Consider the following 16,879-nt stretch of genomic DNA (forward strand, 5'->3'; position numbering starts at 1 on the left):
CTGATGAGAAATTCCATGGCATAGGCATCAACGACATTGTTGAAGAAAATGGATAATGTGTGGACCGAAGATGTTGAAACCTTCGGCTTGGTCCTTCATAGTTTTCACTCTTTTCCTTCTTCACATTTGCCGCACTCCTTGTAAAGGAAGCTTGCACATAATTCTTATTTTGAATACTTCCTTTGGGAACCCATGCCATATTCCTTTCTTCAAGTTCTTGTGCACTAAGTTTTTGTAATTTCTTCTTTTGCCAATATGATAAGCCGAGTGGGCACCCTGGCTGTGATTTTGTTTGAAGAAATGGAAATTCTTGTTTTACCATCTGCACTCTCAACTTATTCTCTTTAGATTTGGTACTTGATTGACTTGCCTCATCGCCATTAGTAGCCAATGTCAATACTTTAATTGGCTCCTTCTCATTTGAGATCAAATCTGAAGTAGCACTCTTACGGCCATCTTTTTTAACACGATAAATTTCTTTGACCACCTCTTTCTTGTCCCTTGAGCTCTGGACCGATTCCTTATGATTGAAACGGTCTTTGACATGTGATTGTTCAAATGTTGATCTTTTTGGAGCTGGATAATGTTTGTGAGATGGTCTAAAATAAGATGGAGAATGTGCCCTTGTATCATACCTGTCCCATGATGAATATGGATCTACATGAGCATAGGGAGGCATCCACGACATTCGCATTGGCGGCCCCAAATAAGGATATGAATATGTTGCATTAAAATTCTCACTCTGCCAATACCGATCCTCATATTTGCGCCTTGGGGGTGATCTTGGTTTCTTTGCATGATTGGGCCGATAAGCATTCTTCTCTTCACTCTTCTTTTGATATTTCTGCAATAGTTCAGCGAAGGTGATTTTTGATCTTTTATACTTGCGCTTATTTCAGCCTTTGTTTTCTTTTGGTTTGCTTTCTTCGATCATTGGATTTGCCTGCTGCCCCCTAGTCCTTGGTGTCTCCATTGTAGCTTCGATGGAATTCTCGCCCTCAAGATTATGTTCATTATGCTCTTCGACAACTTGTTTACTTGAAAGCTTGATCCCATCACCTCAGTTTTTACCTTCTCTTCAAATGGATCGACTTGAAGCAGCCGATGCAAAAACTTTCTGCCATCGGGACCAATCAAAACAGACTAGTCATCTATTGGTGTCTCAACAAATTTCAATCGTCCTTTATCAATGGCCGATTTAACTATTTGCCGAAACATGTTGCAATCCTTAAAATTATGCTTGGACGAATCATGCAACTTACAATACATTCGTCCCTGGACAGATGGTTCAATATGGTGATCGAGAATTGTAATATAATTATTTCGCAACAACAAATCAAATATTTGATCACACATTCTTGAATTGAAGGTAAACTTTTCATTCTCTAGCCGATCTTGTTGTGACAACGACTTTGGAGTTAAGCAAACGAATGGTTCAGATTTTGCATCACACCATTCGACTATGCATTGTGTTTTGCACTCTATCTCCGATGTCTTCGGGTAAGATATTATACTAGCATCGGTTTTCTCAATAGAATTTAACCTTGGCTTTAAATTTCTAAACAAAAATAGTTAGAACATCATGTCTCAATTGAGACCAAGTGCAAGCCAAGTACGAAATAAGCAAAGCTACCCAAATAGATATGAACTTTAGATAAAGCAATGGGGAAAGCTTTGGCTGCAATAATAAGTCATTATCGGTCTTTATAAATGGCACAATTGGTTGACCGATATGTTCTAAAACAATTTTATTGCTAACAAGTAAATTACCCTTCTTCATTGGTCTTTCAAAATTACTTATGAGGATTTTTCTAATAGATGCATCAACAATAAAGTTTTGACCAAATCTGAAAATAGGTAAATTACTCGCTATGTATACCTCTTCAAATACGTTGGGAGAGCATGATGGTGGTGTGACTTGAACAATATCTAGCTTCGTCTTTGGATGACTCTCCAACGCCTTTTCATCATATTTTTCTTTATTCCGTGCATCATTACCTTTAAGATCCTTATCAGCCGAGCTTTGTTTGGCTACTTGCTCTTGTCCCTAAGGCTTGTCAATTTCTACGGCACGAAACTCATAGGGCAGGAAGTAGGTTCCATTAACTTCAGAAAAATCAAGCATGGTTATTTTGCTATGCTTGCCATGCCCTTTCTCAATAATGCTTGCCTCTTTGGATTTGATGGATTCGGAATATATACTACTTGATTTGGCTTTTTCAACCGAAGCACTTTTAGTTTCTGAATCATCATTCTTTTCACCGGTTATATCAAGTGGCAATGTTTCTTTCACTTGAGCCAATTCTGTTTCTTTTTGTTTTTTGGCAACGAGCGGCAAAATTGGCTTCAATCTTTTTCTCTATTTCAGCCCACTCCGGATACGATTGCCCCCCAATGCATTTAGATTCTTTCGGCAATGGCACATAGGTGTTGCCGAAACTTTGCAATTGTGTGGGGGGTGTATAACATGATGTAGTACTAGGTGAAGGCACATGCGTTGTTGTAGAACCATATTTTTGCTCACCAATTTTATCAATTGGCAAAGATTTATCTTCTTGCAAAACTCTAGCCTTTATTGCAGCATAATCAGGAAACAACCCCTTTTCATATTGTTCAAGTCAAAGAGCACTAATCCTCTTATTTTGTGCCAACCTCTTTTTTAATGCAGCCACAACCGCTTCTGGAAGGGATTGCTCTGCAATGCTTTCGGATTCTTTCGGCAATGATTCATGAGTGTTGCCGAAATTCTTGAATTGCATAGAGTATGCATTATATGCTACAGTATTTGATGTCAGCACATGTGTTCCTGTAAAATTTTCACTTATTTGGCTATGACAATGAAGATGCGGGGCCGAATTATGAACATCTACAGTTGCATACGATGCTGAAAATTTACTAACATGAGTTGTAGCATATGATGGTTGAGAGTAACTGGCCGAATAGGTAGTAGTAGCATGGCCAATTCTCCCATCCATAGGCAAGGTTGGATTCACATATTGCAAATTAGTTGCCGATGAATAAAAAGGTGACACACTTTCTTGTATGCTATTGGAAATTTTAACATGAGGTGTTTCAAATTTATTAACCAAACCCATCATGTTGTTTATCGGCATATGAATTTGTGGGATTGCCGATGCATGAGAGTTTGGATACATATGTTGTACGTTGCTAAAATCATAAGATTTTGAAGCATGAAGATTGTTTTGCATCGGCCCTTGCGCATAATTAGATGCACGATTGATAAAACTAGGGCTAGCCAATACATAATGCTCATTAGGTGATCCAGCAACAACATATGGATTATTTGCATCTACAAAGGGGAATTGGGTATTCATATTACCTTTGTAGATTGCAGCAACTTTATGACGATCTCTTCGTAGCAAGAACGGGCTGGAGACCGTTCAAAGCTTCGTCCCCAACGGAGTCGCCAAAAAGTGTGTTCGCACACGAACACGTCACTGTGTACCTCCAACACCGAGGGTGATGCACCGCACCTCACGTCAAAGGAGACCCGCCGGAAGCGCGGTACACAAGACAATCCGGCGGGTGCTTTTGTAGACCCGAAACCCCACACACCCGGGAAGGACCCCGTCAGGGCGCGCGGCGGCTATGGGTTGCCCTAGGTCGGCATGACCGCCCCTAGGGCCTCGAGGTTCGCCGACCTGCAACAAGAAGAACGAACGAAGAACGAGAAAGAAGAAGAACTAGGGTTAAGGAGAAAAGATAAAAGATAAAAAGTGGTAGATGATTTGATCGATTGTGTGTTGTTTCAATCGGCCGTCACCCCCAACATATATAAGAGGCGGCTGGACTTCCCGTACAAGCAAATGATTTATCTAGGCTTTCCTTAAAAGAAAATTACATCAATTCACGTCTAAAACCCTAGTCAAATTCGGACTGGTTTTATCCGAACTTTCCAAAACTGTTCGGTTTAAACTGGCTGTACGTTGAGGGTCCTTTTTGTGGTGACAAACGACCTCGGATGGAAATGATCCCAAAAGAAATCTTGACCGTTTCGACGAGACGAACAACTTTCATGTTGAACGTTTTTTCATCAGAGGTCATCTCGAGGGTCAAATTGCTCGTGCAAGACAGCTAATTATTCACGCAGCACATCAGACGTACCCACATATGTGTCTGGTTCCAGGCGTCATATTTTTGCTCACTGGAGGGTCGCGCTATCCGGGCTCTAAATTTTGCATATGACCTCGGATTTAGACAATATTTATTTCAAAATTTATCATTTTGACAAGATGAAGACAATTCATGTAGATCAGTTTTCAATATGGGGCAGTCTTGGGGGCGTAATCAGCCGAATAGTGTTCTGAATACAAAATCTAAGTACTTCGAACACAACTTCGGCCTTAGAGATGAGACCGGATTACTATGGACCAAATATCAAAGTTTTTCCTTTTGACGATACAGAACTTTCTCACTTTGAGCACTTCTCCATTTGAGGCCATCTTAATTAAGTTCTTCGTCGTGCCAAAATCTGGTGTCAACAACCGCTTATTCTGGGCATTCGCCCAGACTATACAAGCCTTCAGGCACCGTTGCCCAGTATTATCAGTTGATGGTACCTTTCTCACTGGAAAGTACAGGGGCAAACTATTGGCGGCGATTGCAGTAGATGCACTTAATCAGCTTCTTCCTATTGTATATGCACTGGTCGAGAGCGAGAACAAAGATAGTTGGTTGTGGTTCCTGAGCTGCCTGAAGATGGGTGTCGTGAAAGAGCGTGAAGGTTTTTGCATCATCTCTGATCGCAACACTGGATTATTAAGCGCTCCTGACATAATTAAGGAGTCGTCAGAAGAGTGGGGGTGGCCGGATCTAGAGGGAAGATGGTGCATGAGGCATTTGGCAGCAAACTTTTACTCCAAATTCAAAAACAAGGATTGGTTCAAGTTATTCAAGAGGATGTGCATGCAGAAAACTGAAGCTAAAAGGAATGCGATCTGGGCAAGTATCAATGGTGAGATCGAGCTCGCGACCTTGCCGCAGAGAGAGGACCGGAGGGGTCATAGGACTCCCATAAATTTGAGCCAGTGGATCGGCGAGAATTGCCCTCATTTGTACAAGTGGGCGTAGGCTCACGACACTGGGGCTCGGTATGGAATAATGACTGGCAACATGTCAGAGGTGTACAATGGTGTTCTTAAAGGGGTGCGAGCACTGCCTATCACAACCCTAATTGAAGAAACTTGGAACCGGACCCTATCATACTTTGCAACCAGGGTCACCGTCGCCAATGCACAAGTTGAATTGAACAAGTCATAGTCCGAGAAGATGCAAAGACACCTGGACGAGAAAGCAAAGAAGTGCCAAAGTCATGGCTGCAGGAAAGTGGACGCACTTAGGAATAAGTGGGAGGTCAATGTGCGAGCCAAGTACGTTAAGGGTCACCACAGAGGATCAAAATAGAAAGTTGTCACCCTCGGCCCAACGTCATCTAAGTGCACTTGTAACAAGCCCAAGCTTGAGGGCTACCCTTGCAGTCATGTGCTCCAGGCGGTTGCTGATCAAAAAATCAGTGTCGAGCCATACATATCGCCGTACTTCAACATGTACAATCTGTACAACACTTGGAACGCCGAAATGGGTTCGGAACGCCGACTTGATGAGAACCGCCAAGGGACGATGTCAGTCTAGGCGTCATCGCAATGACATGGACCATAGCCAGATGGGAGAACCAAGGCGATGCCGCGTTTTCAGGTGTCTTGGACATTCACGTAGGGAATGCCCGTATCGAGCCAACAACACCGCATGATCTATGTACTCGTTATGTCTACTTATATTTGTACTCGTTATGTCTACTTATATTTGTACTCGTTATGCCTACTTATATTTAATTTAAATTGAATATCTTTGTATTATTGTACTCATGATGTTAACTTCATATACTTAATGTAAATTGCATCTCTTTGTATTTTTTAAGTTAATTTTTATTTGCATCTGTCTTTGTGTCTTCAGATATTTATTTTTATTTGTATGTTTGTGTGCAGGTTATGGCTGAAGTGCCAGTGCTTTTGCAGGGTCCCCATGACGCCGACCACCATTTCCATCTATTTTTGAACCCAAATAATAATAATGATTATCGGACTTTCAGACTTCGAATCGTAAATAAAACATGGCCAATACACAATTCTTTCATTCCTCACCTTGATGGTTATGGACTACATGGTTTTGCTAGGCTCACATCATGCAAAGACCAATTACGTTCGGACCCATCCTTTTTGACATCCCTCATTGACCGGTGGAGACCTGAAACCCACACTTTTCACTTTTGTTTTGGGGAGCTTGCACCTACACTGGAAGATGTTTCTATGATCACTGCTCTACCAATTGGAGGTGAGTCGTTAGTCTCTCCACGACTGTCTTCATCTTGTGCATTAAATATATCAGCCCGTCTTGGGATGCCAATGCTAGAATCACAATGTTCTAGTGGCCCTCGGGGCATCCCACTCGCCTGGCTTCGTGATAACTTTCATATTTTATCTAGCTATGCTGATTCTGAGACAAGGAAAGGACATATGTTTGCGTATTTGTTGTGGCTCCTCGGGACTATATTTCCAAATTCACACGGGGACGTAGTTGTCCCTGGTCTCATCTACATTGTAGAGAATATGGTAGATGAATCTTTAGCTAAGCATCCAAAATACAGCTCTGGTTCTGCCATGCTATGTCATCCATATAGAGGCTTGTGTGATGCCACACAAAAAACTTCTTTCGCACAAAAAGCTCTGTTACTTCGTGTCGCCTACGAGTTTCTACCATTGTGGTCCTGTGAATACCTCCCTGTAGGACGACCTCGTATACTAAATCCCATATATACACCCATACGATTGTAGCGAGGGCAGTAGTGTAAATATGGCCAACAAGTGGACAAAGGCATGGAAACAATGGTCTCCAAATATTGCAAAAAATTGTTACCCTATATACCACCAGCAGTTTGAGATACTTGATGAGTCACTAGTCACATGGAACCCGTGGACTCAGGAGCAGTTACAGATGGTCTTTGATATACGACCCATCACAGCAGGCATCTTGAGCAATAGTGCATTCTGGCTGACTCGCTGCAACTTATTGTTCATGTGGTGTGTTGAGCCTTACAACCCAGAGTGTGTCATGAGACAGTTCGGTCTCTATCAGGAGATTCCACCACCTTTTTCAAGATGTACCGATGAGGAAACCCGTAAGTAAGATGTGACCTCCCTAAATAGTTAGTGTCTTTTTTAATTTACTAAACTCACACTTTGTTACATAATTTATAGGCTAACCAATATGGGTCGCAATTGGAGTTATTATGATTGGAGGGAACACAACATTCAATGGGTACACAAGTGGGAAAATGAAGCGCTAGCAGATATAGTGCATCAACTTAGGTACATTTTATTTACATTATTTTATTACGATGACCATACAATGCGTGAAGATGATTTGCTTTCATCACAATGGTTGATGTAATTATTTAATTTCGCAGACCGTACGATGGAAGTACAGGTCAAGCATACAAGCAATGGTACTGCATCAACACACATACTAGCCTGACCAGTCAACCAGCTACGATACCAACACATCTCACACAGGAGGAGCAGATGTAGAGACAGATTGAGCTGCATGCGGCTTATTATCATGACCAGGTGGTAATCACAAGTAACTTTTTCAGGTCCATCATTTCATAACCATTTCAACCAAATAACAACCAAATATTTTTCAGCTTGAAACTTGCAACGAAGTAGGGTAGATGGCGGTGGAAGACATGCAGGCCCAAGGCCCAGCTCGCAAGTCATTCCACAAACATCTTCAAAAATACATGGCAACAAAGTTCAGATGCGGTAGGGGTGACGCCGTTGTCATTGGAGCGTACAACATGCCGGTAACGAGGTCAGCCAGACCGAGTGCGGCGACATCATCTAGACCAAGCGAGGTGCGTAGGAGCCATGGGCAGTGAGGGGAGGGTCCGAGTACTATAATGACATTGCCACGACATGACTCATCTCTGCCACTGCATCGCTCTTTTTCGGTGCAGCTTCGTGAGGGGCAGACATCTCAGGACCATGGCACGGGCTTGGATTCGATGCCTGAGCAGACTCTTTCCCCGAACCCATATGCGTACACAGCATATGGCGCATACACCCAAGGTGAGGGATCTCAGCCGTATCTCTCCATGCAAGGGATCTCCATGCCCGAGGAGACTCGTTACCAGAGATAAACCAGTACCACGTACAATGGCCAGACAGTACAGGCGAGGGATCTGAGCAGGTAGTCATGTTTACATTTTAATGCATTTACAATAGTAACATATATTATCCTCTAACAGTTTGTTCATAATGTTTCTATGTGCAGGACATACTTGATCATACATGGGACGATGAGGATACCCAACGTGGCATGAACAAACACATCTAGGGAGCATCACATGATCATGGCGACACGGTTACAACATTAGTTACAAACTTCTTCGGAGGGGACGTTATTGGCCCATCTTTTATCCCTGAGGAGTCACAACCGTACACCTATAATTACGCATCAGGTTCGCAACAAGGATTCCAGACTCCACCACCTACGCAGGAGTCGCAGACACATGAAGCCGAAGTGGAGTATGGTCGCGGTCTCCGTGTAACTCGACTACCTAATCGCTTGTCGCTTTCCGGTCCTAAGGAAAGGCCAGGTGGCCGTCATCGACTAGGGTGATTCATCTATCTACGTGTGTGACCCATTGTATCTACCTATGTTAGTATCAGACTTTCTGATTTATGTAAGAAACATCTATGTATGCTGAAATAAAAATGCACCTGAATTCTAACATTAAATTAGAGAAATAAATACAACATCAGCAGTGTGTTGTATCGGATCATCTCTGGACCAGAATGACAAAAAAGACCCCCTCGGTTCCCGCGTGGCACCTGCCACTACTAGACCAGTCGGCAATCATGTTCCCGCCTATATCTCCCACCATACTTTCCCGCTTCCGAGTTCCCGCGTATACCTTGCACCGCCCTTTCCCACCTATATCTCCTGCCATACTTTCCCACTTCTGAGTTCCCTCCTATTCTTCTCTTCTGAACCTATAAAACCCCCTCCACACTAAGGTGGGTACGCACTTTAGTGTAGTCTCCTAGTCTCATCAAGATGCCCGGTTATCCTTTTGACCGTAGTTTTCACCCTAGTATGTCCGAATGTCTTTTGCGTTTAGCCGCCAATTTCAAGAGAGACAATACAGTAGTTCCATGGGATGAACTCATCAGTAGTGACACCCTCATGAATGAGTTGAGTCACATATTATCTAGGTGTGAGTGGCCTTCCAGGACCTTTGAGGAGATACAAAAAGAACTTCTCAAGTTGCATGGAAGATGGAAGAAGATACATCATAAGAGTGAATCACACATGAGGTTTGCAGCAAAAGATACTTTTTATGGACTGCCGATAGCGAGGAGGAAGACGATATCTTCTTGCCCAGCACCAAGGCCAAGACTATCGCATCGTCGAACGGCAAGAGTTATGCATCGCCGAAGGGCAAGAGTTCTGCATCATCCAAGGGAAAGAGTTCTTCATCCTCAAAGAGCAAGAGTTCTGCATCGACGGAGGATGACGATGATGCCTTCTTGTAGGTTTTAAGTTGTATTTTTTGTTTTTAAGTTTAGTTCTACCGTTTAATTCATATGTACTTGCATTATTAGTTTGTACTATCTTATTGTAGGGCATTATGTTCTATCTTAAAATGTTGTAGTTGGTGCACGACGTTTGATAATTAGTTTGTATTATTGAAGTGTTTTCGGGTGGGGAGAGAAGGAAAGAAGGAAAAGTTGGTGGGAACGAAAATGACGGAAATAATTTATGGCGGGAAAGAAAAATGCGGCAAGAAAATGCCACATTTTATTCCAAAACTATATTTTTATTCATTACGACACGGTACAACTGAAATAAGATACATTGAACCATTGAAATAAAGGTACATTTAACTAGTGAAATAAAGCTACATTAAACTACTGACATAAAAAACGATTGTGAAATTTAATATACTACCCCAGGTATCTACCGAGTCCGGCGTGGATATTTTCCTTTTCCATCGCCAGCTTCTTCTGCTTCCTTGGCCTCACGAGCCCTTTCTTTCTTTCTTTGTCTCTCTGCCTCACGAGCCTCCTTTCGCTGTCGTTCCTGCTCCTCCATACGACGAGCCTCTTCCCTGTTTTCTTCAGTAAATCCTGAAAGTAATGCCACAGTATGCTTTTAACTCTCTCTCTTGCTCTGCTTTCTCCTTTGCTTCCACCTTTTCGTGTCGCTATTCCACGTAGAAACTATCCCATGCACGACGACTTCTTTCACGAATCTCAGTGACTGCCCAAGTCGGCATCTTCGTGTCAATCCAACGATAGTACATGCACAGAGGCGGAGGAGACTATAACAAGAACAAGAATGTTAATAAAGAATCAACCACAAAAACAAACAATATATCTATTCATGATGGCTAAAGCATACCGGAGGCTTGTCGTACTCTGAACTAGCTATGGGTGGATCTTCCTCATAATTGGCGCACATGAAAAACTTCATGCCCAACCAATCTGAAAAATCCGTCACCACCTTCACCTTGCAAAGATCGCCACACCAACACCGCAGGACTACCACCCCGGAGGCAAACTTGCATTCTTCATTTTCCTCGGCCTAATGCTTTGATCCTGATATGTCTCCAAAGTATCTACTTTTCCTAACGCTTTTCCTCTTGTTTTGGACTCTAATTTGCATGATCTGAATGAAAGTAACCCTGAACTGACGATGTTTTCAGCACAACTACCATGGTGTTGTTTTTGTGAAGAAATAAAAGTTCTCGGAATGGAACGAAACTTTGTGAGGAATTTTTATATAATATATAAGAATTTCTGGAGCCAAGACCTACCAGAGAGGGGCCCCTGGGTGGGCACAACCCACCAGGGTGCGCCCCACTCTCCTGGTGCACCCAGGTGGGTTATCCCCACCTGGTGGCCCCGCAAACACCGAAACCGATGCTATAAAATCCAATTTTTCCAGAAAAAAAGAAGGGAGAAAGAATTATCGCGTTCCACGAGACGGAGCCGCCGTCACCTCCTGTTCTTCATTGGGATGCCAGATCTGGAGCCCGTTTGGGGCTCCGGAGAGGGGGATCTTCATTCTTTGTCATCATCAATCCTTCTCCATTGCCAATTCCATTATGCTCCCCACCGGGAGTGAGTAATTCCTTCGTAGGCTCGCTGGTCGGTGAGGATTTGGATGAGATTCATCATGAAATCGAGTTAGTTTTGTTAGGGATTGATCCCTAGTATCCACTATGTTCTAAGATTGATGTTGCTATGACTTTGCTATGCTTAATGCTTGTCACTTTGGGCCCAGGTGCCATGAACTCAGATCTGAACCATTTATGTTATCATAATTATATCCATGGTTTAGATCCGATCTTGCAAGTTATAGTCACCTACTACATGTTATGATTCGGCAACCCTGGAGTGACAATAGCCGGGCCCACTCCCGGTGATGACCGTAGTTTTAGGAGTACATGTATTCACTATGTGTTAATGCTTTATTCCGGTTCTCTATTAAAAGGAGGCATTAATATTCTGGTGCTCTATTAAAAGGAGGCCTTAATATCCCTTAGTTTCCAATATGGACCCCGCTGTCACGGGAGGGTAGGACAAAAGATGTCATGCAAGTTTTTTCCATAAGCATGTATGACTATTTACGGAATACATGCCTACATTATATTGATGAACTGGAGCTAGTGCCGTATCGCCCTAGGTTATAACTGACGCATGATGAGTATCATCCAACAAGTCACCGATCCAATGCCTACAAATTTATCTTATATTGTTTCTGCTAAGTTACTACTGCTATCGTCATTGTTACAGTTGCTACAAAATTACTGCTATCACTATTACTGTTACCGTTGCTGCTGTCACTACTATCAAAACTATCATATTATTGTGCTACTGATTACTTGCTGCAGATCATTAATCTCCAGGTGTGGTTGAATTTGACAACTCAGCTGCTAATACCTTCAAATATTATTTGGTTCCCCTTGTGTCGAATCTATAAATTTGGGTTGAATACTCTACCCTCGAAAACTGTTCCGATCCCCTATACTTGTGGCTTATCAAGACCTTTTTCTGGCGCCATTGCCGGGGACCATAGCAATATTTGTTGAGTCACTTGGGATTATTATCAATTTATCACTATGAAGAATCTGAAGGATGCTAAGACTAAGATTTATCCCTCTAAGACGAGGGGACGTAAGGAACTGCCATCCAGTTCTGCTTTAGATTCACCTTCTGTTATAAGTAAACTTGCAACACCACATGCTATTAATTCTGATATGTCGCAAGTTATTGATGATGCTACTTATACTATGAATGATGCTTATGATGATGCTAGTACCTTGTTTGATAATGATGACGTGCCACTTGGTGAATTTCTTGATGAACAAATTGCTAGAGTTATACAACATGATGTTGTTGAGTCTGATGATGAGCTTGAAACTGAAACTCACGAAACACCTGCTAGAACTAGCCTTCCTAGATATTAATTGCCTAAGGTACCAGAAGGTTATGTTATGAATGAGGAGACAACTAGAGATATTCTTGCTTGTAAGGATAGAGATGATCTAGAGAAATTATTATGCAAGTATAAGGAAAATCTCTGAATGCTAGAATGAAATGTGATCCTAAGTTTGGTACTTCACCTATATTTATTGATGATAAGGATTATGAATTCTCTGTCGACCCAGAGTTAATTACTTTGGTTGAATCTGATCCTTTCTATGGTTATGAAACTGAAACTGCTGTGGCACATCTTACTAAGTTGAATGACATAGCCACCCTTTTTACTCATGATGAGAAGACTCGTTATTACTTTATTCTTAAATTATTTATGTTCTCATTAAAGGGTGATGCTAAAACCTGGTATAATACTCTTGCTCCTGGTCGTGTGCGTAGTCCCCAGGATATGATTTATTACTTCCCTGAAAAATATTTTCCTGCCCATAAGAAACAAGCTGCCTTACAGGAAATATTTAACTTTGTGCAAACTAAAGAAGAGAGTCTCCCACAAGCATCGGGGAGGCTTTTCCAATTACTTAATTATTTGCCTGATCATCCTCTTAAGAAAAATGAAATACTTGATATCTTCTATAATGGACTAACCGATGCTTCTAGGGACTTCCTAGATAGTTGTGCTGGTTGTGTTTTCAGGGAACGAACTGTTGGACAAGCTGAAGAGTTATTGAATAACATACTGAAAAATTATGATGATTGGATTATTCCTGAACCACCGCCTAAACCCACTCCAAAGAAGAGGGGTATATTATATCACAGTCCCGAAGATATGCAAGAGGCAAAGAAATCTATGAAGGAAAAAGGTATTAAAGCTGAGGATGTTAAAAATTTACCTCCTATTGAAGAAATACATGGGCTTAATACACCACCACCACCCAAGGTGGTAGAGGTAAATTCCCTTATGAAATTAAGTGAAAATGACAATCCTCACAATATGCACCCTAGTCAATGCCTTTATGAGTTTGAGAATTATATTAGAAAACAAGATCACTTCAGTGCAAATGTTATGAAACAATTGAAATACAACTCTGATATGATTGCTCACTTGAGTGACTTGTTATTTAGAATCTCAAATGATGTTAGAGGTGTTGGAAAACATGCTTCTATGGTTCAAACCTAGTTAGAATAAGTTGCTAAATCACAAAGAGAATTGCTTGATGAAATGAATAATAATATGCATGACTTCTCTATTAGAGTTGCAACTAGGGGAGGTAAAATGACTCAGGAACCACTTTATCCTAAGGGAAACCCAAAAAGAATAGAACAGGATTCACAAAGAAACAACACCACTGCACCTAGTCCTTCGAAAAGGAAGAAGAAAAATGATTGGACTTTGCATGCTTCTAGTGAACCTGAAGTAGAGAAACCTCCTGATAATGAAAATGAAACTTCTATCTCAGATGTTGAAACTCAGTCTGGTAATGAACATCCACCTAGTGATAATGAAAAAGATAATGTTAATGTTCATGAAGACACTCAACCAAATAATGAAAAAGAACCAGATAATGATGTTGAGATAGAACCACCTATTGATCTTGATAACCCACAACCTAAGAATAAAAGATATGACAAAAGAGACTTTGTGGCTAGAAAACATGGTAAAGAAAGAGAACCGTGGATACAAAAACCTATGCCCTTTCCACCCAAGTTAACTAAAAAGAAAGATGATGAAGAATTTGAACGCTTTGCTGAAATGCTAAGGCCAGTCTTTTTGCGTACTCGCTTGACTGATATCCTTAAAATGCCTCCTTATGCAAAGTATATGAAAGACATCATCACCAATAAGAGAAAAATACCGGAAGCTAAAACTCCACTATGCTTGCTAATTATACTTTCAAAGATGGAGTACCTAAAAAACTTGGAGATCCGGGAATACCAACTATACCTTGCTCTATTAAAAAGAATTATGTGAAAACTACTTTGTGTGATTTAGGAGCTGGTGTTAGTGTTATGTCCTTCTCTTTATATAAAAGACTTGATTTGAATAAACTCACACCTACTGAAATATCTGTGCAAATGGTTGAAAAATCAACTGCCATACCTATCGGTACCTGTGAGGATGTGCCCGTTATTGTTGCTAATGTTACTATTTTGACTAACTTTGTTATACTTGAGATGCCCGAGGACAACAACATGTCGATTATCCTCGGTAGAACCTTCTTGAATACTATAGGGGCTATTATTGATTGCAATAAAAGCAAGGTCACTTTTCATATCAATGGTAATGAGCATACGGTGCACTTTCCGAAGAAACAATTCCAAGTGAATGGTATTAATGTTACTGAAAAATCTCTGACAATCACTATTGGAAGTTTTCAAATTCCCCTACCTACTGTCAAAAAGAAATATGAAATGCTTATTGTTGGGGACATTCATATCCCCGTTGAGGTAACTTCGTGATTTACGGAAGTTCTTCGGTTTCATGCTAATCGAAAGTGGTTGTTAATAAGACTTGATCAACCTTATTAATGGATCATTTTCGAACGGTATGAAGTTGATGAATTTAGTAAGCACTACCTTCTGTCCCTACTTTTGGTTTTCTATTTTATTAGTTAAATAAAATAAAATGCCATGTTTTGTCTGTTTTTTGAATTTCCCGTGCAATAAAAAAATGACCCAAAAATAAAAGTTCTCAGAATGCTCTGAAAATTTAATACGATTTTTTCTGAATATTTCTGAATTTTTGGTGCAAATAAAATCAGAGGGAGGTGCACCAGGTGGGCATAACCCACCTGGGCACGCCAGGACCCCCAGGCACGCCCTGCTTGGTTGTGGTCCCCACGTGGGCCCCCTCACTTATCTCTTCATCCCACATCATCACTTACCTCCAGAAAAAATCTCCATTGCTCTCTCTCCCGTGTTCTTGTTCTCAAACCCACGGATTTCGATCTCTTTGCTCGAAGCTCCGTTTCTGAAACTGTTTCGGGGGATTGTTACTTGGTATGTGACTCCATCATTTGTCCAATTAGTTGTTGTTTTAGTGGTTTATATTTTGAATAATTAGCTACTCTTGGTGCTGCTGTAGATGAGCTTGCATGTTGAATTCTTAGAATTCTAAGTAGTTTGAATGCTTGCTATGGCCACTATGTATCCCTATGAGTGGTTGCTATCAATGTAATAAAGTTTTGTTGACAAATTTTTGCCACCTTAAAATTTTCAAAAAATTGTACGCGAACATTATGAACCTATTTGGAAGGAGTTCTTTGAGCAGGCGATCCTCGGGGGCATCTTGTAATGACAGTTCTTCTCGCCGGTCTTATGTAGAATCAAGTGATAGTTCCACACAAGATGCCGCCACCAAAACATGCTTATGGCCTTGCGATGAATATATGATGCGTGTGGGCATTAAGGAGGAATTTGAGCAATATGTTTACAATGCCGGTCTCGGTCCCTACATTTCAGATAAGTGCAAACAATGCCACCTTATCACTGAATCGTTTGTCAAAGGATTTAAATTCTTCCCTCATGAGTCTAGGGTGTCTTTTATGCTTTATGATAATCCATTCACTATCTCGCTGGAGAATTTTGCTTATCATTGCAAACTCCCATTTTGGGGTTCGCTTGACGAACCACCAAGGGCTGAGTTCGAAACTTTCTTGACTAGCCTTTGCTACGGGGAAAGGAGGGGAGTAACACACGGTAGAATAAAGAGCATTCATTTTCCCGCAATTTAGTACTTTGCATTGTTTAACGGGAAATGTATAGTAGGCAAGCAAGACTGTAGTACGCTTTGTGCTCTAGACTTGAGCCTCATACACACCGCTCTCACTGGTGAAAGGAATTATAACCTTGGAACGGTTGTTGCACGTAGTCATCATAACGCTAAGAGTGGCTATTTCTATGGTGGAATATATGCCACGCGTTTAGCACGAGAGATGGGTGTTTCACCTTTGCCCTTTGACCCTATCCTACCGCTACGTCTTGAGCTTGCGTTGGTTTTCCCCGAAGAGGAAGGGACGATGCAGCAGAGTAGCGTAAGTATTTCCGTCAGTTTTTGAGAACTAAGGTATCAATCCAGTAGGAGGCCACGCTCAAGTCCCTCGTACCTGCACAAAGCAATAGCTACTCGCAACCAATGCGATTAGGGGTTGTCAATCCCTTCACAGTCACTTACAAGAGTGAGATCTGATAGATATAATATTTTTGGTATTTTTGGTATAAAGATGCAAAGTAAAAAGTAAAAGCAAAGTAAAAAGTAAAGCAAGATTAAAGTGATGGAGATTGATATGATGAGAATAGACCCGGGGGCCATAGGTTTCACTAGTGGCTTCTCTCAAGAGCATAAGTATTCTACGGTG

This window comes from Triticum aestivum, chromosome 7A (genome assembly GCF_018294505.1).
Source record: "Triticum aestivum cultivar Chinese Spring chromosome 7A, IWGSC CS RefSeq v2.1, whole genome shotgun sequence".
In the NCBI taxonomy this organism is placed as follows: domain Eukaryota; kingdom Viridiplantae; phylum Streptophyta; class Magnoliopsida; order Poales; family Poaceae; genus Triticum; species Triticum aestivum.